We start from the raw sequence: 25,183 nt of genomic DNA on the forward strand, positions 1-25,183 counted from the left end.
AGGCTTTGATTACTATAGAGGGGAAACAACTCTGTGCTGTGTTTTCAAGGTGTAGTGCAGGGAAATATGATCCGCCGTGAGCACGGTGTATTTTACTTTGAAAATTAACCGGATTTTTATTTGGTTTCTGTGCTCGACTTCCTGTCCCGCACTATCTGCCGTGTGCTGAGTTGCTGCGGAGCTCTCCGGGCGTCCGGCAAAAATAGAAGCTCTGCGTATCGGCTCCGGAGGGCTGCGGACCGCCGGAGCTGGGACGGCGTAGGGACGCAGACGTTCCGCAGTCAGTGGAAATGCACACATTGACTTTAATGGAAACCTAATGACCTCGTTGACGTTCCGGAGCCGTTACGCATCCAGTGGAAATTGCCGGTGAGTGGTGTATGCTCATTAGTGCCAGAAAAGAACAAAATAAGTGAGCTAGATGCAGAAGTAGGAGAACGGTTCTGTGTATTACTTAATGGTCATGCTGCATATTTAGCACAGTGAAGTTATACAGTAGGTTTTCTGACATGATTTCAATTCAATATTATCGAGACATGTTTTGGCTTTTGACTATTGTTGCTAGCCGAGTTAGTTCAGATCCTGGCATTTTGTCGCCCAAAAGTTAAAACAGGCCTCAATTTAGGTGAAGATAAATAGATGTTTGGACTGTTTGAGACAGATAATGTGGGCCAAATTCGATTAAACCCAAAGGAATTCTTCTTGTCCTTCAGTCATAGTATCTGGAATTGGGCACACAGCAGAATATAATGCTCTTGAAAGTCAAAATGAGACAGCACAGTTCAGCTCTGTGGCGGGTTTCCTGCTTTGATCGGTAGTACCAAGCACAATGGCAGCACAAAGTTACGCTGTCCCACTGTGCGTCTGATAGTGGAGCATAAAGGACAGTATGCATATGAGCATGTAAAGGTCAGCACACGTACTGTACGAAAACTACAATAGAGAAACTTTGGCTTCATTTTTCACAGACAGACGCAGCCCATACACTCATCACTTACTGTACAAGCTTCATTAAACCAGTACAGTGAGGATAACGTGATAGCTTACTGATAGAATCTTAATGAGACAAGCAGAGACTAATTAGCAAAGACAGGGAATGGATTGAGTCTTAATTTAAGGTCACTGGTGCCCACCTTCTCTCTTCACTGTTGGCATCAGTCACAGATGTTAATGTCCAGTCTCTTGAAGTGACGTCTGGTTATGTGACAACGCCACCGTGCCCTCTGTATCTCAATGTCAGCAGCTGACCCACTCTGTTCTTGTGTTCACAACACAGCCTGAACACAAACGTCCACACTAATTGAACACAAGACAAAAACTTAATTTAGATAGTGTACATCCCAACTAGCATCAAGGCTGTCTGTCGTTCTTTTTTTTGTATTATTTTTTTTTTTTACTATGAATTTGCAAAGCAGTCAGTCAGTCAGTAGTATAGCCATTGCCCTGCTTTCAAAATAAATAAATAATAATAATAATCTAAGATAGTAAATGTGATGATAGATCTTGGAAGTTTAAGCCAGTATTACAGCAGTTTACTCTACATGTACATTTTCACACATTAACTACACATTTTCACATGATTATGATAATCCTCCTCCTTTTTAAGAAGAAGATATTTTACATCTTCCCCACGACTCTCTCCTTAGTGCCCCCCCTCAGTGAATTTGATATCAAGTTAAATCCACTTTAGATTTGAACTCCCTCCAACAGCAGTTGCTGTAAAATAGATTCAGTTGAGTATTCTAATGAAAGCTGAACTTACAAGAAAGAAGTCCATTTACTTTTATAATTCCAAAACCCATCCAGTTGAAACGTAGGCAACACCAGACCTAACCATTTTACCATATGCTGACAGCAGAGAGCCTTAATGGGGGGGGACTTTCTCTGTATTGTCTTGTCTTGTCAGGACTGTGTCGTACTCACTGACTCAATTCTAATCTGTTGTGGTTTCACTACAGTATTCCTGTAGGGGTTTGCTGGTTTGTTGACGCATCCCTCTAAAGCACATGTGTCAAACTCAAGGCCTGCGGGCCAAATCCGGCCCCTCGCAAATTCTGATCCGGCCCGCATATCAATTTAGGTTCACAATCAATTTTGGCCCACCTAGTTGTGCGCCAAACCAAAAACATGGGAAACTGTTTTTTCAACTTGCAATTACGCGACGCTCAAAGCAGAATTTGGCAAATATGCCGACTTTGAGACTCAGAACTTCCCACAGAACCAGAGAGTTTGCACATTCTGGCTGTGAAAGAGCTTGTTGTGAGTCAGCTGTGTGGTAGCCTACTTAGAAAATGTAATCATTGTTTTGCTTGATTTGCTAAATTCTAGGATGGCTTTGGAACTTTTTTGCTCACTTTTTCAGGGCTTTATGTGGACCAAACTGTAAGTGAGAAGACTATATTGGGAGATGCAATAATTGAGTCAAATATATTTTACTTTTTCAATTAAATAAAAGCATGTCAATAAACTATACATGTCTGGCCCTTGATGTGATTCTCTTTTTCCAGTGTGGCCCTTAGTGAAATTGAGTTTGACACTCCTGCTATTTTTTGCAAGCAGGATGTTGCCAGTCTAGTTTCTTTCAATCTCTAAACTTATAGAGACTTGACACCGTGAAATACTGACTAAATTGCTTCCCTGTGCTGCAGTGAACAAATATTATGAGACCGACAAGCTTGGCTTTATTCTCAAGTTTTAATATTTTAAGCAGAAACATCTATTTCTCACATAAATGTTGTTAACAAATTCCAGAGCCAGCCACTCTGGACTTTGTAGTTGTAATTAAAGTAAAACAATGTCCTGGCAAAAATGTACACTTCAGAAAGGCTGTACTATCAAACTGGAGCAGTTGTTTGTGTTTTTCAGCACCCTGATCTGTCTGATATCACATCTCCTACTCCACAGTGTTAAATTCTTGCATGTTCATTGCAAATGTACACTGGTGTAGGCTTGTGGACTGAATGTCCCACCACTAGTATTGGCCACCGTGACGATACCCATATGAAAATAGTGCCATACAGCAGTATTATGACTTGACACACACCCTCCAGGCCTTGTTATCACCATGCCTGTATTTTCAGTTTATCTAACGACTGCTCAGCAGCACACTGACTGACTGAATGCTGAATGCTATTTGCAAGGGTTTTATGTATCATGTGATTTTTAGCTGTGTGTTGGATCAAATAAGCAGGACTTTGTGGGTTGAGTCTGAATTCCATGTGTCACTTGGTAATGCCACTACTACTATCACTGCAGCGTTACACACACACACACACACACACACACACACACACACACACACACACACACACACACACTTGCACTCTGTACTGTTCGGGAATGCTCTGTTTACATAGCTGGAGCTGGCCAAGATTAGTAGTTGAGTCTCTCAGGTGTCTGTTGTGTGTCACTGGCAGTTATTTTAAAGGGCCCCAGTATGGCTCATACTCAAGCTGCCGCAACTTGCTTTCAACTCTCTTCTGTCTACTGGATTTATACTTGTGGATTTTGGAGGAAACAATGGCCCATAGACCAGGGGTCATCAACTACATTTTTCCAAGGGCCAGAATGTTTCTAAGCAGATACTCCGGGAGCCGGACTTACAAATAAAGAAAATAAAATGAATTTATACCTAATACGCCTATTCTTGTTTGAAATTTTCACTTTCTTACTGAATTAATGCTATATTTAATAATGTATTAGTGTGAGCAAACTCCTAAAAAACATGGAAACTCCATAATGATAACTAGCTCTTTAACTAGAAAAAGATCTCAGACTAGGAGGCAGTTCACTGAGGAGTGATGGTTAAAGTCTGTAATTAGGGAAACATGGTTGTAGTATGCAGCGTCCTGATTGGTGGAAAATGCTTGCAGAAAGAAATGGCTGTTGTCAGGTAATGGTGAATGATGAATGGACTGATAAGCAGGCTATGCATTTGTCATGTATGCCCCATTTGCAATGAAATGATGCTGTTGCAAAATAATACAACCAGCATCATCATCATCAACAATGAAGAACGCGAACATAACGATCGCGTCATTCACGTGCATATTAAGTAGCCACATGCATCTGTTTTGGTCTTATAATACATCCATAGGTTGACCGCTCCAGCGGAGAGGATGGCTCGTTCAGCCAACAGTTACATTTATAAGAATTGGTCCAAATTTCAAGATTCCCAGCAAACTCAGATGAACAGTTAGACTACAAACAGATAGCTTTTGTTTTAGCTTGTTTGTAAAAATTCGCTATTTGCAGAGTAGAGCTGTGTTCGCGTAAAACAGCGCAGTGGACAAGAGTGGACTCAGCTTTCTACATGTTTATGCCTGTCTATACAGGTGAGTGCATTGATAAGTATTGACTTTTTACTCACAAAGGTTTTATTGTAGCCTACTTACAGTAACGAGATGTTGGTAATCCTCTGTATCGTTCCCAGTCAGGTACTGCGTGTTTTAACGCACACACATCTCGGCTCAGCTGTGTGTGTGGAATGTGAATGTGAATAGGGATGCAAATACAGGGGCTGGGTTTGTGCTCTACCTGTGTAATGTTACCTGCTGTAAATGCTTGAAATGCTAAATAACAGAACGCATTATTTCCTCTTCACATTTTCTGAATTCATGATTATTCTGCGGGCCAGACTAAATGCTTTGGCGGGCCGGATGTGGCCCGGCGGGCCGCCAGTTGACGTTGGCTGCCATAGACTCTAAGGAAGTTTCACAAGCACAATCATTTAAACGCACTTCAAAAATCCATGCCTTTTTTTTCTGTAGGAAACCTTGTGGACACCATGTTAGCTGTGTTGAAGGAAAGGATAGACTTTTTCATCTGGCCTGCTATTAACTTGTCGGAAATGTTGAGTGGTGTCAAGGAAAAACTCAGGAGCAGCACAACTCATTTCACATATGTGAAGAAGGTTCGGGAGACCTTGATGACTTGCGCAGGAGCATTTAATGAACACTCAATTGAGGAGACAATTAAGCAGGCAGTACAGTTTAACGACCGTGTGTAATCGTGCAGTGCCGTCCCAACTCTCTGAAGTTCCTGTCTTCCTGAAGGTGTATTTAAACTCATGCTGACGCGCTTAAACACGGATGCTAAAGCCTAGTTCAGCCTATCTCTCTCTCTGGGAAGTGAGCAAAAGTGTGGCTGGCCCACTGACCTCCAAAAGGGTTAGTCCTGAGACAAAACATTCCCTTATCATGCCTAGGCATAACTGCCTAGATTCCCTGAATATGTAGAGAGACAAACCTAATCATACATGGACAGGTTTGGTTGTTAGAGACTGGCCAAATATTCTCGTCCCCTGACCTGTGACCTATGAATGACCTGATGTTGTCTAAGCTTTCCCTTTGTCTTATCATACCACAACATGGTCTTTTCTGGAAATTCCACCACACTGGGTTGAATACATATCCTCAGCATATAGGCTACACTGACTTCTGTAGCCCTATACTAACCTACCTGACATCATTTGTCAGTGCTACCGATAAGATTGGGCTAGTTTACATAACTGTGACTGCGGAAAGCCTATCAAATCACCACTGTGTGCTGCGAATGGGGGCCACAGTGATGGTCGAACACAATGCATCTTTCTGTCTGCTTGTGGAATTGAATCTCCCTAGCCTAGCCAACTGCATCATTGTAAAAGCAATGTGCAACATCAGCACGCCTTTTTATATGATCTCTCTCTATCTCTCAGACCTCCCCCCTCTCTCTTTAAAGGTCCCACTCGATGCACCTTGTCAGGAGATGACAGTTCCTGTACTAGTCATGTATTGCACCAATCTGTATTTAACACAGAGAATCACCTATTTCTCATTGGCGCAAATAGGCAGAAGATTGCTGTCGAACACAGACGTCCCTCCATGACCTCAAGCTCTGCTTGGCTCCAGAGCTCATAAATTAGACAAGAAATCTAATTTCCCTGTGGGGCTCTTAGGATCCTAGTGCTCCAGACACACTGTTTCTTTTCAGGGGCGGTTGATTTCTATTCTTCTTGATGTAAATGGGCTGATAATGGGACAGTTGTAACTGGATTGTGGCCTAGTTGCTTGCTGAGTCACAGTGGACAAGTAATACTCTCTTTCGGTCATACTGACTGGTTTTATTTTTAGCAGTGCACATGACAGGCCTGTTTGCAGTTGTCTCCTCGCAGCTGGAGATACGGTTGTTGTGAGAGGGGGTGTATCGCAAGTGTTGTGTTGGTCCCAAGACTCTTGAGGGCCACAGAACGCACCTCGCACTTTTAAACAATGTTATCACAGAAAGCAGCTGGAAAACTGGAGCGGGAATGACTGCGATACGAGGAGTACATTTCAGCATTGTCATACGTTACTGAGCTCTGCTGTTGAGTTCTTGTGTCCTTTTTGAAGGGGCTTTTTGTTGTTGTTCAGCTTTCCTTTAGCTACATCCATTTTCACTATCTCTGACTCTCAGTTGCTCACACTTTAATTCCTGTGTGGCATTTCCTCAATCCATTGTGTCACCTCTATGCACCATGCACTTTGTTCTGGTTGATATGCAGAGGTACTCTGGACATTTCCTGCTTTGTAGGGTAGAGTTTGAGACACGGTCGGGACACTGTTGTGAGTTTCAAGAACATGTTTAGCGGTCTGACCGGTCTTGATGTAAACGTTTGGCAAGGGTTTGCGTTTCATTAGCAGTGTTCAAATACAAACAAGCCCATCTGATGGATGTCGATAAAACCTGTCAACTGGTGACTGGGGATAACTGGCTAATCACAGGGTCATCATCTGAAACCCGACTGCTGCGATTCATTTTTTTGTTTGACGATAATAAAATCAAGTCATGTATTTCCACGTCTCATTGGTCAATAGCTGCCTCATCTCCTCAAAACATTTAAAGGCACAGTTACCTCTGCATCATAACTCAGTCAAATCTGAATACACAGACATGATACACATCTTTTTTTTTTTTTTTTTTTAAATCAGTGTGGCCTACATCTTCCTAGGATACCATTATCTCAGATGTCCATCGCGTATAAAGGTCTATAAATACGCCTAGAAATCATTGAAAAAAGACGCTCCTGATCTATAGAGCTTGCCTGGGTATCATCACGATTTTATAATCGTCAGTATGGGAGTAATCCAGTGACATCCATTGGTACATTCCAAACAGGAACTGCTAAACGCCAATTCAACATACTTTTAATGGTGCCAATTGGCAAATGTACATTTATATCCCCCAAAGCCCCCATATTATGGGAACTGTTGTTCCAAAACAAGCATGATTACCCCCAAATCAATGAGACAAAGAATATTAATATAAGTTACAACTTGAACTTTTTTTCATGTTGTAACTTGTACAATCAATATGTCTTGACATTACTAAGGCTCCAAATGTCCGATCTACACCGTTCTTACATTCGTGAAACACTGACACTCCTATATCCATGCAAATACAGTTCAGTGTTTTTAACACCCCCTGCCAACTTTTCTAGAAGGATATGAGCTGTCACATTTCCATTCTGTCTTCCAAAAGATGTAAGACAAATAGTAACCTGCAGTAAAGGCCCCACCCATGCTGCCAGTGAGCCTTTGTTTATTAGCTCCATGCGGCCACAGTGTCTTTTTGATAGGAATAGTTGGAATCCTACACAGCTAGTCCGGGCTGTTTATCTTCACATTTCTAGTTTGCTGTCAGGGAACAGCACAAGGACATACCAGTTTTTGGCTGTTTACATCAGAAGAGGAACATTAGAAAAAAATGAATGAATGGTTTAAGCCACAGGATCACACAGACAAACTGGCTTTGTTCATTAATTGAGATGCATTTTGTAAGCAATTTCCATGAATCAGTTGTTGCACACGTTAACGAGCTGTATCCGATTTATATAATCTCTTCCGGGTTTTTTGTGTGTGTGTGTGTGTGTGTGCGCGCGCTGTGCGTGTTGACACCTGCTGATCCAGTCAGACAGGTTGGGGTGAAACTACACCTCTGCTGCACCTGTCAGCAGGTGCACTGGGCAGCGCAGAACGCATGATGATGGGGAGGTGGGATATGGATGAGAGATGAGAGGCTGCTGTGCTTCCTGGAAATGTGACCACACCCGCATACGTCACTGTTTTTATAACACCCTTGTTTCCTCACTGGTAAATGCAAATTCCCCGGAGCCACTGAAACCTCTCTGGACTCAATATTTAAATTGTCTCACCCAGTTTAAAGTGTCACAAGCTGCGTATTCACTGTAGATGGCACTTAAAAGCGATTTGTTTATCTCTCTACAGTCTGGTTCTATGTGTCTTTAGCCTGGTTAAATAGCACACTTGAGCGCTCTCTACCCCGCCACTCTTATCCCCTCTGTTCATCTGGAGAGTGTAAACATGATGTCTAAGGTGATTGGTGTCAGGGGACCTTTTGGTTGTCACGGCAACGGGGTCCTAAATCAAGGCGCCGGTCATCTCCAGGGGCTTGGCTGATCACTAAATAAAATCTTCCCACACAAATGGACAGAGACACACACACACACACACACACACACACACACACACACACACACACACACACACACACACACTTGGACTTGGAAAGCGGTAGATAAACAGTGGTGGGGAGATGAGAGAAGCTTTTAGTCTCATGATGTTGCAGCCAGATAACTTTGTTTAGCTGTCTGAGTATGGACAGACCACATTCCTGCTGTCTGTCTACATAGACAGCAAGGTACGACAGCATTGTTGTCCACATCTGGTTGAAGTTGAGCTCATTGACTGGACACTTTTTGTGTTCTTTTGTTAAAGATGGATATGAAATACAGAATTATTGAAATCCATTCACTGGCAGGTTCACAGTACAATACGTTATGGTTAAGGTGTCCTGGAGGTTACATCATTTATTTTTATTTTTTGTTATTTTTTAAAAGTCTTTTCTAAACATCTGTTAAATACATAATAATTAAAAATCAAATCAAGCATTCAGATGTATTAAAAATTAATTATAAAAGAGCTTATCCATCCCTAAACTACTATAGAAGTCCAAACAGGGCTGCAACAATTAGTCAATTAATTGATCAAACATTAATCTACAACCATTTTGATAATCAATTTATACTTTAGGTTTTTTTTCAAGCTAAAATCCCAAACATTTGATAGTTCCAGCTCCTCAAATTTGAGAATTTGTTTTACATAATAGTACATTTAAATTTGGGGGTTTAGACTGTTGGTCAGACACAACAAGACATGTGGCACCCCGGGCTCTGTTTCCTGATGTTTTATGGACCAAACAATGAATTGATTAATTGATAATCAAATTAATTGAAGTTGCAGCCCTACATTTAAATGAGATTTGTAGGAGTAGTATTTAACCTTTTGCTACTTCATTCAGATGTTCTACTGTAATAAGAGCTTCTTTCCAGTCCTCTCAGTTGGGAATAGAAACATGTAGTTTCACCAGAAAGCTCTAGGAAGTGGATTCATCAGTGCTCTCCTGCACCTTTGCCCTCACAGATAAGCTATAGGCTGGCTGCTCTTCAGTCCCAGCTTCTACTAATCTACGGCATGCAGAAAAGAGAAGGCCAAGGGATTAGCATGACAAACTGTCTGACGATGACTTACTTCAGTCATTATACATGTGGAAATGTTTTAATCAAGCTTTAGCAATGAGGTCCAATTATCACTGAAGCTAATCCTGTATCTAAATTTACAAATATGGAAACATAAATATAACAAATGCAGGCTGTACTTAATGTACACTGTGTCTGCAAGATGTAAGTGAATGCCGAGTTTAGAGAGTTGAAGAGCAGCAGAGAAATATGGGAAAGTAGCATTAATGTTTCCACAGGATTTTTTTTTTTTGCTGGGAAGGTAGTTGTATTTGAATGCAATTTTAAACAAATGATGTCATAGCTTTGCTCCACATTGCAAAATAAAAAGAGCAGAGGAAAAATGCGCTGCTTTGTTCTCTAAGTATTCAGACTCTTGACCACAGGCCGTGTGTGTGTGTGTGTGTGTGTGTGTGTGTGTGTGTGTGTGTAACTGTGCACTGGCATACGTGCTAGTTTGTGGTCTAAATACAGCTCTTTACTGTTGCCCAAATCATTGTGCGCCAAAAGGCACAAACAAGGTCATAAAAGTGACTTTGTGTTGTCGCTCTAAACATAGACCGACTCTATATTTTTAAACTGTTTTCCACAGGCCATTGTGTCTTTGTTGGATATGAGTCAGCAATGGGTCTGTATTCAGCTACTGTTTGCTCATTAAATGTCAACCGTAGGCAATATTTTTGTCCTTAACACTTGGCTACATGTGATTGTTCTCAATGGAAGATTGCCATTTCGTCTAATGATTTAGCCATGCTAGCTAAATTGGTATAATCATTGTAGATTTCCTTTCCATCAGGCGGTCATAGTTCATAGTGTCAGTGACCTCTGCAAGACAGAAATGTAATGCCGTGCGCCTAAATGTGGGGGACTTCGCCCATCGAACCTGTGATCCTGGCTTAACCTCCACTCACTCTTTTTGGCAGCTAGAACACACACACACACACACACACACACACACACACACACACACACACACACACACACACACACACACACACACACACACTCGCTCACACCCCATACTACACATTTCCCATCTGCCTGAAGCAGATGAATTAGAGCAGACACGGGAAGAGAGGCTGTGTGTGTGTGTGTGTGTGTGTGTGTGTGTGTGTGTGTGTGTGTGTGTCTACCTGCTCTTCTGTTCCATTTCTCTGACTTGTTTCTGCCCTGCTAAGCGCCAGCTGTACAGGGAGGTATTTCAGTCTACCTGACTGTGGAAAGAGCGCTCAGCACCACAGCCTAGGTCAACCACAGAGCCATCACTCAGTTTGTAGTAGAATAAATGACAGGCAGAGGACAATGTAGGTCGAATTGAGGCATAGGATGTTCATGTTCATCATCTTGTGAAATGTCTTCAAGTTTTTTGCTTGAAATGAAAGACCTTTTAATTTTGAATTTTGAGCCAAATACTAAAGATTCCTAAAATAGGTTGAGCTTTAACAGATGGAGAAATGTATCATGGATGTGTAGCATTTGATGGCTGTTCACCTGGCAAAGTTGACTTTCTCCAGATGTTCTAACTGCAAACCGACAACATCTGCTACTGGTAATATGACATGTAGATTGTAAAAAAAACTATGTAATAATAGGATGTCATGAACATAAAGATCCTAAGTGAGTTATTGTCTGTGTTTTCATGCTTGGCTTCAATCGCACAGACCAACCCACTCATCAGTCTGAGATAGCACACTGTAGCAGCCTCTCTCCTTTTGTAGTTGAATTTATTTTATATGCAAGTACATTTTTGATCATTCTATAAAATAAAATAACAAGCGAAGATTACGAGTTTCTCTGCTTCAAGTCCTGGGAACCAGAAAGAACAAGGAGAGATTACCTCATTTTTCCATTAGCATTTTAGCTCACACCCATCTTAACTTAATTCACTCTCTTTTGTTTTCTCTCCCTGGGGAGCTGTCTTTCTCCTTTACTGATTGAACAGAAAAACAGAAAATGTTGTGGGTCATAAAATCTGTGTGTGTGTGGTTTCTTCCAGCGGCCGTGGTTGGCTTGACACGGCCTTACGGAGACGAAGGAGCCCCTAGGAGCAGAGGAGAAAACTGGCGGGGCTTTTCCACCAACCAAGCCCCTTCACTCCCCTCCCCTGAGACTCATTCCATCGTTCAAACTGAAATCAATCCTCTTCCCTGTCGCTCTGCACCCCTCCTCCTACTCTCATCTCTCTCCATTCAGTCACCTCCTTCTGTCCTCCATCCTTTTCCCCAAGCCCATATTGCCAGCAATCCAATTACATCACATGAGGGTAGACCCAGTCTAATGCTACTGCTGTTCTCCCGCTTCAATCCTTTCCTTCTTAAACTCCTCTCTCTCATTTCTTCTTAATACTTCTTCTCCCAGTGGGTGAAGGAAGATCCACCACACCCCCTGGGTATTTACCCTCAGGCGTGTCACTCTGTCTTGGGTCAGTGTCACCTCGTTCCTCACTGGGCTATGGGTGCCTGGCTTTCTTTGCGTTCCCACACTAAACAGTGGCCGTGTTTACACTGTTCTAGCGGTGCTGTCACCTTTTTATGACACACAGCAGGTGAACTACGAATGAGAACAAGGCCATGGATGGGTGGATGATGGCAGTGGGGATATTGGGGGAGGAGGTGGAGCTAGTTGACAGAATGGTGTTAATATTGACTGGATTTGGTTGTTGGGAATTTTTACTATTTCAAAAATAGTAATAATTATCAGAAATGATGACTCAAATAGACAGATGAACACAAAATGATGTATTTTTGAAAATGAACAGTGAAGGAGGTATTCACAGTGTTTGTGAAATTCTTCGAGACATAAATGGAACAGCAAATTTGCTTTACTTGAACCACAATAGTTATTATTTGACAGCAGTAATGTAGAGGTGGATGGGGTGGTTTATATTCCATGTTTGTGCCTTTTGTGCGTGTGTGTGTGTGTGTGTTTCTGCATGTTTGTCAGACATCGCTGGTTGAATCATTAAGCTGTCGGGATCCTCCAAACAGAAGGCAACAGTTATTAACTCCATATTTCATGTCAGGAGGAATGGACGTGCCCCACCACTCCCACTGTCTAATCAGCGCAAAGTGGACTGTGCCAATAATCAGCAGCCACAAATCAGTCTCATTTCCTGTTTTGGGGCGAAGTGTGTTGTTGTTGTTGTTATTGCATTCTTTTCCTCACAGATTCCACCATGCCTTTAAATCTGCAGTATGCCGTGTACTGTAGATTGGGGCAATATGCTATAAATGGATTGGAGTAGTGGCACTGTGTGACAGATGTGTACATGTGTGCTGTTGATATGTGATTCCATCCACTCAGGTGTAACTAAATTATAGGGAAAAACTCATGACAAATGGTTATGTACTGGAGGCTCCTAAAGCACATTTCTGGGTCTATTTTAAGTATTTTCCGTACAGTACCTACAACTAGAACGCTTAAAAAGGTTACCATGAATTGCATTGAAGGTTTAAGCTATAGGGTTGTCCTGAGCTAATATGCAAGAATGTGCCTGGAGCTGTTTGTTGAAAACTGCAATTTTGTTCCTGCTGGGGATAATGAGATGGAATCCAAATTCTGCCCAGGCATTCTGCTGCAACAGTTACAGACTGAAGCTCCTCTCTATGTGGATATCATGCAAGACACTATAGGAAACCATGAAAAGAAAGCTGTTCCTTCTTGATGCAGAGCTCTCAAACATCTAAATTGGATTGGCTTCATTGATTTTAATATTTGCCTAGTTTTCGATAAACTATTTTGTGGAAAAAATACATATAGTGAATTGAGACCTGGAAAGGTTGTTGCTATTAAATGGCTTGGAGTGGGTTCAAGGGAGGAAAAAAACTCCCCAATTATCAACTTTGAACGTCAAGTGTTGGTTTCACTTCCTCAGAGTTCAAGAGCAAGGGCTAATTCTATTCAATATTTAGTAGTTATGGCAGACACACTAGGAGAAGTCTTTTGAAGACCAAGGGATTTGTTCACCAATAAAAGCCTTAGTAGACCAGAAAGGCTACAATCGCCGACAGTTCAGTTAGAAATTTGCGAGCCGTGGCCGGGTTACCAACTGAGGTAGAGCAGGCGCACATATACATGTATAGAGGTTTACTCCTCGACGCAGTGGCTGCGGGTTCGACTCCGACCTGCGGGCCTTTGCTGCATGTCATTCCCCCTCTCTCTCCCCTTTCATGTCTTCATCTGTCCTATGGAAATACAGGCCTAAAATGCCCCGAAAAAATAATCTTAAAAAAAGAAGAAAAATTTGCGAGCCTCTTGCAGAGATGAAGAGGTCGGCCACACTCCACACCCCCAGCTTTCTTTTGTCCTTTTTCAAACTTGTAGTCTTTATATCAAGTGACATCACTTGAGGCAATTTACCAGCAGCTCCCTCCGAAACTACAAAAGACGTTCACATACATTTGTAAACCGACGTTGATGTGCAAAATTGGTGGAGTTCCCCTTTAAGCGGAATGACTCTTGCATCAACACAACATAAAAATGATCCTGCTCTTGCTCATACTTTGTCTGTATGTAAAACACACAGCTGAATGCAACAAGCTCACGCATCTTTTCTCCCTAACTAAATTAGAAGTATAAATGTGGCTGGTTGCAGGAAACTTGGTAGAACAACACAGTAAAACTGCATCACAAAAAAAAATAGAGCGCAGTGAACATCACAGATTGATGATATACAGTACGAGAGAGTGTCTGAGGTAGGATTTTTTGCTTTAATGCCTTAGTTTGTGAGTGTGATCTTGTGTGTGATGGATATGCTGCATGCTCAAATGTGTCAGATGCGGGTGCTCGTCTGTAATAATGACTCCCTCCCACTGCTCTAAGAGGAGGAGTGTGAACACACTCAAACAAACCCTCCTCCTCATCCATCTCTCCCTCTCTCGAACCTCTCCTCAAGTTATCTTATCCAACAAAGTAGTTAAAGATAAACATTGATGTTCAGATTTGAAATGTGTCCTTAAAGCGTAACTCTCGCCAAAATGCAACCTAGGGTCTTTTTGTGAATGTACCCGAGTCAAACTTTCATTTAAAAGCATATTTAGGACGGAATCGCCACTTTTAAGATTTACCGTATTTTAGTTTTTCGGTCAAATGGTCTTTTGAATGGGAGTGCTAGGGGCACTTTTATGATAGCATCAAAATAGCTATTTTTAAAACACAAAGAAGGCTCGACACAACATGAAACTGTGCTCCAAGTATCACCAGGGGCTCTACACCTTAACGAAAGCATTGACAACATTGTTTGTGTACCCAGAGTTTACTAAAAAAGGTTTTGAGCAACTCACGTTAGCAGTTGTTGTTTACGCTATCCGCCATTTTCCCAGTCAAAAATAGGCGATCTCCGAATGCGAATGAACGGACTCCATAGGAGGAAATGTCATTCCTATATGAGGCTCCTTTTTCAACTACAAGGTCAATATTGTGTTTCACTAACGACAAAACAATGAATTATCCGTCATTTATATGGAACTAAGCTTTTGGACCTTTTCATCTTTACTCTCCTCCCTCAACTATTTTTGACTGGCTCAATAGACGGCGACTGGAAGAACAACAGCTACAGTGAGTTGCTCAAAACCTTTCTTTTTAGTAAACTCTATGTACACAAACAATGTTGTCAATGCTTTTGTTAAGGTGTAGAGCCCCTGGTGATACTTGGAGCACAGTTTCATGTTGTGTCGAGCCTTCTTAGTGTTTTAAAAATAGCTATTTTGATGCTATCATAAAAGTGCCCCTAGCACTCCCATTCAAAAGGCCATTTGACCGAAAAACGAAAATACGGTAAATCTTAAAAGTGGCGATTCCGTCCTAAATATGCTTTTAAACGAAAGTTTGACTCGGGTACATTCACAAAAAGACCCTAGGTTGCATTTTGGCTAGAGTTACACTTTAACTAATTTTAACAACCTAACAAATAACTCTGTTTTATGTTGGGTAATTTATTATTCACTCTCCTTTTTAAAGTGAATTTAAATGATCATTAATGAATTTCATACATCATTTTTTTCCATGTGGTAAACCAATTGTGAACAGCTACAACAGAATGGAAGCCGTTTTTAAATGGCAGATAGGCACACGTGCATAACAGAGGGACGTAGCATAAAGACTTTCTTTCATATGAATTGATCATTTCTGGCAACGTTTAATAAAGTGACCCCTAACCCTCCTGTCTCGACACTTCATCGTACTGAGATATAGCAGTAAAGAGACGTCAAATCTCGTTGCAAAAGAATAAACTTGCTCAATACAGCAACCCGGTAGAAAAATACACTTCTGCTTCATATCACAACTTTGAGTTGAGGCTCTGTAAACTGTGAGCATGGCACACTGAGCACCGTGACTGGCACAGCCCTTCATAAAGCTCCTTAGCCCCTTAGGCAGCATGCTAATGTAAACGCTATGCTCTGCTGCTCCTGTTTTAATCACAACCATATGCCTTGCATTCCTCCCCTCGGGACCTGGACCCCAGTTCTGCCTGCAGTCAGCCGGTAACACGACAGCCACTCTGTTAGCCCGCTTGTTGAGTTGCTTGATTGAAACACTTCATATCGTCAGACCCCCTTTTAAATATTCTATTTCAGTCGAGTTAATATCACACCTGAGGAGGCAGGAGACTAGCAGTTGTAAAAGCAAGCTTGCGGTCGGACTGTCAGAACTGGCTGGAAAGCTGCAGGAAAGTTGATGAATAATGCACTCTGCTGCTTCATATTGCAGCCGTCGTACCCTTGAGCAAGACTTTATCCCCAACATCTCCCCCGACAGTAGAAGATGAATGGGCAGATTTTTGGTGTTAATATCCATACTTTCTACCTTACTTACTAACCAGTGTACAAATAGATAGTAGATATTTTTCCCAAAGCATTTTGGGTTAAGGGTGTAAGCATGCTAACATTTGCTAAACAAAGAAGCGGATGAGAATGTCATTAGTTTGGCAGATGTTTGGTCATAAACAACATTATCGGAGACATTTTGACCTGTTCAGGGGATCACCGTTGTGCTTAGGATGCATCCTCTGGAGATTATGAATGCCAAATGTTGTGCCAGATCATCGTGTTTATTGTAGAGATATTTCTTTGGACAAGTGAAAATGTTGCTAGATAAAAAGTCAGGGGTTCACCCCAGTCAGCAGGATTTATCCTGTGGATATCATTCATCCAAAGGTTTTTGAGATATTTCAGTCTCGACCAAAGTGGCTGACCGATCGACCAGACATAACCATCCCTAATAATAAAAATAAATCAAATAAAAAATGCTATTCTAGCTAACACAAGGAGCAGAAAAAACGACACACACTGTATGGAATATACACTATTTGATACAGAGCCATTGATTTGCTTTGATTTGGAACATGGTTGTAAAAGTTGTTTCTGGAAATAAATATTCTTCCTTAGTATTTGTTACCTTGCATGGTTTAAAAACGGAGAGTTCCACTGCTTTCCAGGCATTGCTGAGTAATAGTAAATTTTCTTTGGTTGTCATGTATTTAGAGGACTGAGAGCTCCTGATGCTAACCCATTGTGTTCCTATTTAGTGTGGCTCATTGATAGTAGGAATTTTGTACTGCATTGTTTTATGTGTGACTGATGGCTGATAAAGTGCTGCTTCATCAGGCCCCTATTTCATCGCTCAATTAAAGGGGGTTATCTGAGGACACACCACCACACGCCACTGCGGCAGGCAGATGGTGACTTGGTGTGTGTTTGTCTCATCTGACACTACCTGTGTCTTATACATAATCACTTCCTCCCATCCACTCTCTTTTTTTATCTACCCTAGTTTTCTTATTGGTCTTCTCCTGTCGTCCGTTCACTTGCGCTCAATCGCTCTCGTCTGTCTGACATTTCACACTTTTCCCCTGCTTTGTCTTCTGTCTCTGTGATGGATTGTTTATACTAGGCCAGTAGCGTATGCTCCTCAGCCCCTCTGACTAATTTGAAAAACATGATTTTTTTTCACTGTGAATAAACTTGGTTTTGTTTTGCAACCATGTAACCTAAATAAGAACCTAAATAAGGAGTAGTCATGGCCTTAGTATACTTTTGTGTTTTAATTTCTGTAGAAGACACGTATGACATGGGGCTTTGTATTTCATGTATGACCTCTGGGGAATAGAACATGAAACATTTGTATTAACTTTGATGTGTTAAAAAAAAAGAAAAAAAAAAGAGTCCAATTTGGCAGAGTGAAACAAGGTGTGTGTGTGTTTTAACTTGAAGAAAGACATACTTACTGAATGCTACATATGTGGTTGGACCTGCTCAGTTGGAGTGTGGGTGGTCTGATGTCATTATTCACACATGCAGCCAGTTTCTGCCTTCATGCTGCACGGCCCAGCTTCACATGTTCAATTCCCTATCTGCTTATTCTTTGATCTTCCATCAAATCTACTGTTAAGGCACTTGGAGAGCACTTTCAAGGCCCTTTTTCGCCTCCACTCTTTAGGACTCTGGGAAAGAAATAGCTGTACAAACAACAGATGTGTGTTCTGATCCCAGGCCACCACTTCCATTTTCAAGGAATGGTATGTTCCCAACCCTTTGACACAACTTAACAAAGGAGATATCCTGAGAGAACATTGGTGGTCTTTTGTTCAGCTGTGAATTATCAGCTCTCCTTCATGTGTCAGTGTGCTGATGGAAACTTCCCATCCCAAATCACCCCTCCGATTTTGGTGTTTTGTGAAGTGATAGGGTCATGCCTATGGCCCTTCCCACTGTGGCAATGTGACAAATGAGCATGCATGTACACACTCCCAGGCACCAGCCAGTGTCCCATACAGGTTCAATCAGACTTGCTGTGTAGACAGGAACATGGCCTGATATTCCCACACTGCACAGAAATCAGCTATCTTTTTGGGACAAGATCGGGTGAAGGTAAGATCCTTCCTTTGGCCCTTTTCCCAGGAAAATGCCTTCTCACCTGAATAAGAACTCTTAGGAAGTTGTATTTGTCATCCCTGAACAATCAGAGTTGTAATAGCTGGCCTCAGGTAGGGCATGTTTTTCACAAGCAATCTTTCCACTTTGCGATTATTACACAATTCAAGGCAAGATGGGAACGTTTCAGAAACACAATCCTCGCTGTAATATATTCATATATGAGGGCTTTATTGCTAGTCATATTGCTGAGGTTGATGTAATTGTTGAGAAAAGCTTGCTTCGCCATCCTGTATTTATGGTAAGAATGATAGTACTATTTTTGTTTTCTAATGTGAATGTTGTAAGCTGTTTCTACACCTCTGCTTAGCAAGATTGTTTCACCGTGTGTATGACTGTGATGTGTCGTGGAAATGTAGATAAACAGGAAAAGAGAGTACAGCATGTACTTGCCATTTCAGGTTCCTCTTCTTGTTCTTTTTCCCATCCTTCCACACACGTTTTCAGAATGTTTTCATTAGTTGTAAAGTATAGTAGGCAATGTAAAAGTCAGAGGTGCTAGATAAAGAAATGAGATTTTGTTTCCACCTGATGTTTCTCAGTCCACTAGATCCTAGACTGCTTTGAAATGAAAACTGAAAGAGAGAGAAAGAAACGGAGACGTAAACCATTGCTCGTACGACTGGTAGGTAGCCCTTATCTCACAACAGTGGTATTTTGTCGTGATCTTTTGTCAGACCACATTCCCCATAAAGCCAAGTGCTTTTTCTTGCAAAGATGATGTTGCTACTTGCGCCTCATCTTTCTCCCTGCCATGTGAATTTTATTGTTTAACATTGGAAAAAAAGCTTTGTTTTTCATGTTTGCACCAGACCAACAGTTGTTATTTTTGTCACGTAGCATAACGTGATCTCCGTTTTGTGTCATAAGTACTACTGCACATTTCCTCTCAAATCTGGAAGCACGGCATGTTAAATGCAGTTCAAAGTCTAGTAATTATTTGTCTTACTGCTGATGGTCTTGCTTTTTCATTGTCACAATGCAAATTTAACAGTTTAACGTTAAATTGCTACACGTAGGAAGTTGAAAGTTGGAACACACTCCTTGCTGTGCTTCCCTGTGTGGGGGTAGCACAGGCTGGCCAGCTGCTTTTGTCTCCGTGGTAGCTGCAGCAGCATGCAGCCATATGGTGCCTCAGCCTCTCTGTAATCACTGGACCAGTGGAAGAGATGAGGATGGAAAAATGACTGAGAGAAAGAGTCGGCTGACGTGTCCGTGTAATGTTTCTGTCACTTCCAATTCACGTTATGAAAGATCTCAGGACCAGTCGTCTGAACTGCAATGAAAAGGGCCATTTTTTTTTTTATCACCGCACATAGAACTCTTCTTTACTTTGCTTTGCTTCCACACATTCTTTTTGACGACTGTGTCATTGGTGGTGCATAGCTTATTATTCCAGCTGTGCTTTAGCTGCACTGCTGGCAGCAGCTCAGGGCATTTAGTCAGGCTGAGGTCAGGAGTGGGTTACGACCACCATGTATAAAACTCAGAGGTGGTGTGGTGTGTGCCCCGCTTTGAGATGATAGCGTAATTGATCCCACTTTGCTTTATGGAGATGGGATTACTTCAGTGGGGAGTGATGTAATGCAAGTCATTACGTAGGTTGATTGTGCCACAGCGTGCTTTGTCAGAAGCAATAAGGAGAGGGTTGAGTTACCATTCATTTAATGTTTGCTTCCCACTGTAGCTCACTTTTTAGGTAGTAAATTGAATGTATACATGCATTGATGAATGAGTGTGTGAGTCCATGGTGCTAAAACACACCACAGATGACCCTTGAGGTCGTGCCACAAGGCCGGAGACCCGCCCCTCAGCGGTGTCCCCCAGAGTTCTGGTTGCCATGCTACACCAGTAGAGAGGCGAGGCTTGTGCAAGGATGGATGTTACGAGTTTGGAGGTGGCTCCATGTAATTGATGACATGGGGAGCTCAACAGCCGGGGGCCAGTACATGCTGTCAACACACACATGTACACACACAGGGAACTCTAGGAATGGACGTCGCAGCACAAACAAACACAAATCAATAGCTAGCCCTACCCCTTTCACCAGCGTCTGTGTCCATGTCACTCTCTCTGTATTTGTGCATATATTCAGTGACCAGACAACAAACTATGGTACACGTTTTGTTGACTCAACTCTACGGTCACGAGCTGTAGTATGTGGTGGTGTTGGTGATGGATTGCCTTTGTATTTGAAGCTGTTTCCAACATTTCCCATTCGTGTGAATATTGGTGAAAAAAATATTGGAAACGCATTTCAATACAATACAATCCAATACAAAGCCATCACAAAAAAGTCGACACAAAAAAGTGTTAGTGTCAGTTAGTATTGCACAGCTTTTACATCGGATTGCACTACATTATGCATTAGGCATTATATCATTCATTTTTAAGGTCAGTGAGTTTTCATATTTGTTCTTCTAAATTGGAACAGCAACAGAATAAAAACTCCCATCACTTTCCCCCAAAATGTAATTAGAGGAGTTGAGAACAGAAATGTCATGGCTATTGATCAGAGAGAGTCGGGGCAAAAAGGCACTGGCCGGTCCCCATGTTTATTGACTAATTAAAGGGCCTCATTAGTAGGGCAGGGGTTGATTGTCTGCAGGGCAGAGACGGTCCAGCCCCAGTCAGCTCTGCACTCATTTGTGGAATGTGAGGGATTTGCGTAGAGGTGACTGAGTATGTCAGCAGCTGGCATGGAGAACTCTGTGGTCAGCAGCAGGTTAACTTATAGGCCCACGGACATAAAAGATCATACTTTTTGAGTTTATGTCTGTGTGTTTATCAGCTTACACTGCGAATCCCAACGCAAACTTGCCATTTCTCATCTTGATTTGATTTTTTCTCCTTTTTAAGGCCACTGTCAGCTCTTGATTTTTAGAATTTTTATTTAGATCCTGTGACTTTCCAGCTGATTTGGCTGGCTGTCCTGCAGTGCCACCCCTTAGTGTATTAAGATTTCCTTGAGATTGTCAGACAGGGAAGCAGCTTCTCACATCATTAAGGGATAGCTAGTGTAATGATTTGTTTATGGGGTGTTATCAGTTCACAAAGCTCAGCTCTGGATATTTACTTAGAGAAACTGGAATTTGATGAAATATGAATTTTTCAGATCACGTAATAAGGCTTGCAATCAGTAGGTTACAAAAGTAATGGCCTACTTCTGTATCAGATTTAGAACTTTAACCGAGGTTAAAGAGCTGTGATGCAGGCACATGCTGAATTGTGTTGCAGTGAGCTTCTGTGTTGTCCTGGCACTGTGAGATGTGATTAGTCAGTTGCCAGGCGTCTTCACCAATGAGCAATTGCATTTTTGTGTGCTTCCTTCTCTTAGCCACTCAAACGCAGCCTCGCGTTTGTGATTTATGCAAATAAGCAATAAGGTGATGACAATAAACAGGTCTTTTTTTATCTAGTCATCTGAAAATGAATAATTTTAGCATGCAGAGGGCTGCACAAAGCCAGCAGGAATATACACAACAGCTTTATCAGTATGTTTTAATATAGATGCATTGCAGTTTTATTAATTTTTATGGAGCATCCAGAGTGAGACATCAGAGTGACAAATGTTGTACAAGCAGCACCTGAGATAGCACTCACCCTCTATTGATTTTCCAACTTTTTTCTTCACAAATCTATCTCTGAGACTGTTTGCACTTCAGCCTCCTGGCATGGTGGACTGGAATCAAAGCTAACTTTATTTACTGCCCAGCTCTCAAACTTTGACAGCAACTTTTTTTTTTTTTTTGTCCTCACAGCGATTTCTCTACCTCAGCTTTCAATCGGTTATGTGTTTATGGCTGTAGAGTGTTCCAGGCGCCTTGAGGTGTTTTTATGGTAACACCAGCACCTAGAAGCTGACAATTATGTTTTATAACCTGATTCATCTGTGCTTCTGAGGAGATGCAACTTTTTACAGTTGTGTGTACCCAAAACTTAGTCAGACTACATGCTCATCCAAGTGCTGAGTTGGGCTGGTCAAGATGAGGAGACGTAAAGGAGGAAAATGAGACGCAAGTGCATATAAAGCATTTGTGAAAAGAGAGGCTGAAAAGTGAAAGAAACAGTGACTGACCCTGAAGAAAAATGCATCTCAGCTAAGGTTTCCCAGATCCAGTTCCTTCTCGTCCCTTTTTGCGCCATATATTACTCACAACAAGACAAAGTGGCATTGCAGTGCAGCTCTGCAGATGTAGGCATAATGTTGTGAGGGCTTGGAGGCTCCGGGCTGACTTTGAAGCTAATTCAATAGTGTGTTCTCTTCTTCTCTGGTGCATGATAAGATTGGAACACAGACATTTGGTCCTTTTGATTAAAGTGTCCAATCAAATGGAGGTTATCAGGAGACAGATTCCTCCGGCACCGACTGTAATGGAGAGCTTTATCGCCGTCTTTGTCATTATTGTTTCCTTAATTGCAAACCGTGCCGGTGTTCGCCTTGGCAGACCTCTTTGAGCATCCCAAATAGTAGGGCATGATAGCGAGTTAAGAATACTAATTAAATAGCCCGAGGTTCACAGTCTTTCCACATTTTTACAAGTTCAGTAATTAAATAACAACTTTGCAGCGAGTAGAGCAGTAACTGTGTTTGTATCACAAAGCAGCCTTGTTTAGAGTTTGATAGGATCAGAGAACATGCACCGAAACAACGTTTTGTGAGCGATCGTCTCTACTCTACCCAAACTTGAGTGGGTTGTATCGGAGAGCTGATATTTCAATGGAGCAGACCAAAACGTTGTCCTAAGCCAACACAGGAAAAAATGTTTCAGCACAAATTTGTCCATCGTTCCTTCACAACATCTCTGCCAGCCAGTAGGAGTTTAGGCAGGAGGCAAACAATGTTTGGATTGGCTCAACCCGGCTATAACTACAACTCCAAAGGGCCAACAGCAGTTTTTCATTGGTCAAGCGTCAACGAGGCTCCATAGGAATGCATAACATATCTTTCAGTATGCAGTTTTATGTGGCCACCTTATGATGCTAGGATTCACATTATTTCATGGTTGTGAATCTCAGAGATAATCATGCATGCATTTTTCTGGATCCTAAGATAATGCAGCATCTGCTTTTTAAGTTCCATGTGCATTTGACTTTCCTTACTTGAGCCTCCATGATGGGGTCCACCCGTATTGTCTTTGCGGCCTCTTATTTTGCCATGATATTTTGTGAAGTCTCATGTTTAAATGACCCAAGATGCAGTCCACTTACGTGCATTTTTGTACAGTAACCTTATGATTTCTCCTTCTTCTAAGGCCCAGTTCATCTGTCATACCCCCACAGCATGCCATCCTAACCTCTCTCCTTATACGTCTCGATTAGTCATCGATTTTTTTTTTTCCCCCACTGTACATCAGTTGGCTTTAGCCTAATTTACCATCTCTGATGACCTTTTTACCTTAGCGAAGCCCCCAGCTACATTGTTAGCATAGATCTGCTAGGAAAGTATGAGGCTGTTGGCCTAATGCGGTTGGTGCTGAGTGATGACTAACATTAAGACCTGTGCACTGCCTTTTTTTTTATTTGGATCATTGATAGAAATCACAGGACCCCAGGTTTTATTGCTCCGTGGTATTTATAATTTTTATAATGCTGAGGACTACTTACTTCACTTCTGGTCAGCTGTGGATGGAAGTGTGATTTTGAATTATTGAGGTAGCCATACACAAAACACTTATTTGGTCCTTTTTAAAGTGAAAATTCCAGCAAATTAAACTTGGTCAATATACATGTACATTACTTATTTTCATCTATTTCATTAAGGAATCTTAATGAGTAGCCTCTGTGTCAGATAATTCAAGATTTTGTATTTACTGATTAAAACTTTGTGTATGGCAGGTCTTTCCTGGGAAATGTACTACTATAGAGTGCAGGCAGCAATGCAATGAAACACAACTAATTTATATTAGTATTTAGTTTAGTACTACCAAGACTCAACAGCCCAAGAAAAGAGAAACACCTACTCAAACTCAAACAAGAAAGAAAAGAAGTGGTGACGGAAGTTTAATTGCAAAGTTAATTCTTGGAAGTGCAGTGCAGAAATAACAAAGCATTGACAGTCCCTAATGTTGCCAAATGGGGAAAAAAGAGGATCTTAAGCATTACATCTGATTTAAAAAGACATTGAAATAATTCTAACTAGTGCCATTTGTTGATGTTATGGGTTTGTAGATTTGGCAAAGAGTGGAAGGCAGAGAGAGGCAGAGGAAGAGAGAGTATAACGTAGCTCTGTTGGTATGCATTGTTATGTGCTTTAAAAGTACACATTCAAATTACGACCACATGCTTCAACCTTGCATTGTATACATTATATTATGTCACTGTTACCCAGTCTTTTATTAAAAGCAGTTGTGTGTAATTCTTGAATTATAACGGTATGTCTTGTTTTATGTTGCTATTAGAAGGCTACTCACTTTCTTTAGCGCAAGTTAGATTCATACAGGCTTTCTTAAGCCACTGACTTTGTTAGGTGTATGAACCTGGTTCTTTAAGGGGGGGGGGGGGATCAAACTAAGCTAAAAGACACTTTTTGTTTCACTGCAGTGTGTAACTTTAGACACTTTAACGTAGTACGTGAAGTAAAAACACACTTTTAATCCTGACTTTTTAAGGGTAATTTACAATAGGCTTTCATGTGATTCCATTATGTTACATTCCAGCCATTTAGCACTGTAACTGAGCTTGTACAACGTAAGGG

At 41.5% G+C, this 25,183-nt stretch overlaps 1 protein-coding gene across 7 annotated transcripts in view; it reads left to right on the forward strand.

The window, feature by feature from the left end:
- Window positions 1-25,183, forward strand: part of magi1b (membrane associated guanylate kinase, WW and PDZ domain containing 1b) — a 153,131-nt gene that overhangs the window by 11,548 nt on the left and 116,400 nt on the right. The window contains exon 1 of one of the 7 annotated variants that reach the window (XM_078247926.1): window positions 18,336-18,423. The exons of the other annotated variants lie outside the window; for them this stretch is intronic. The gene's annotated coding sequence lies outside the window, so the exon portion shown is untranslated. Of the gene's footprint in view, window positions 1-18,335; window positions 18,424-25,183 lie in introns of those variants that run through there. 7 annotated transcript variants of the gene reach the window in all.

Source organism: Sander vitreus, chromosome 4 (genome assembly GCF_031162955.1).
Source record: "Sander vitreus isolate 19-12246 chromosome 4, sanVit1, whole genome shotgun sequence".
Classification (NCBI taxonomy): Eukaryota; Metazoa; Chordata; class Actinopteri; order Perciformes; family Percidae; genus Sander; species Sander vitreus.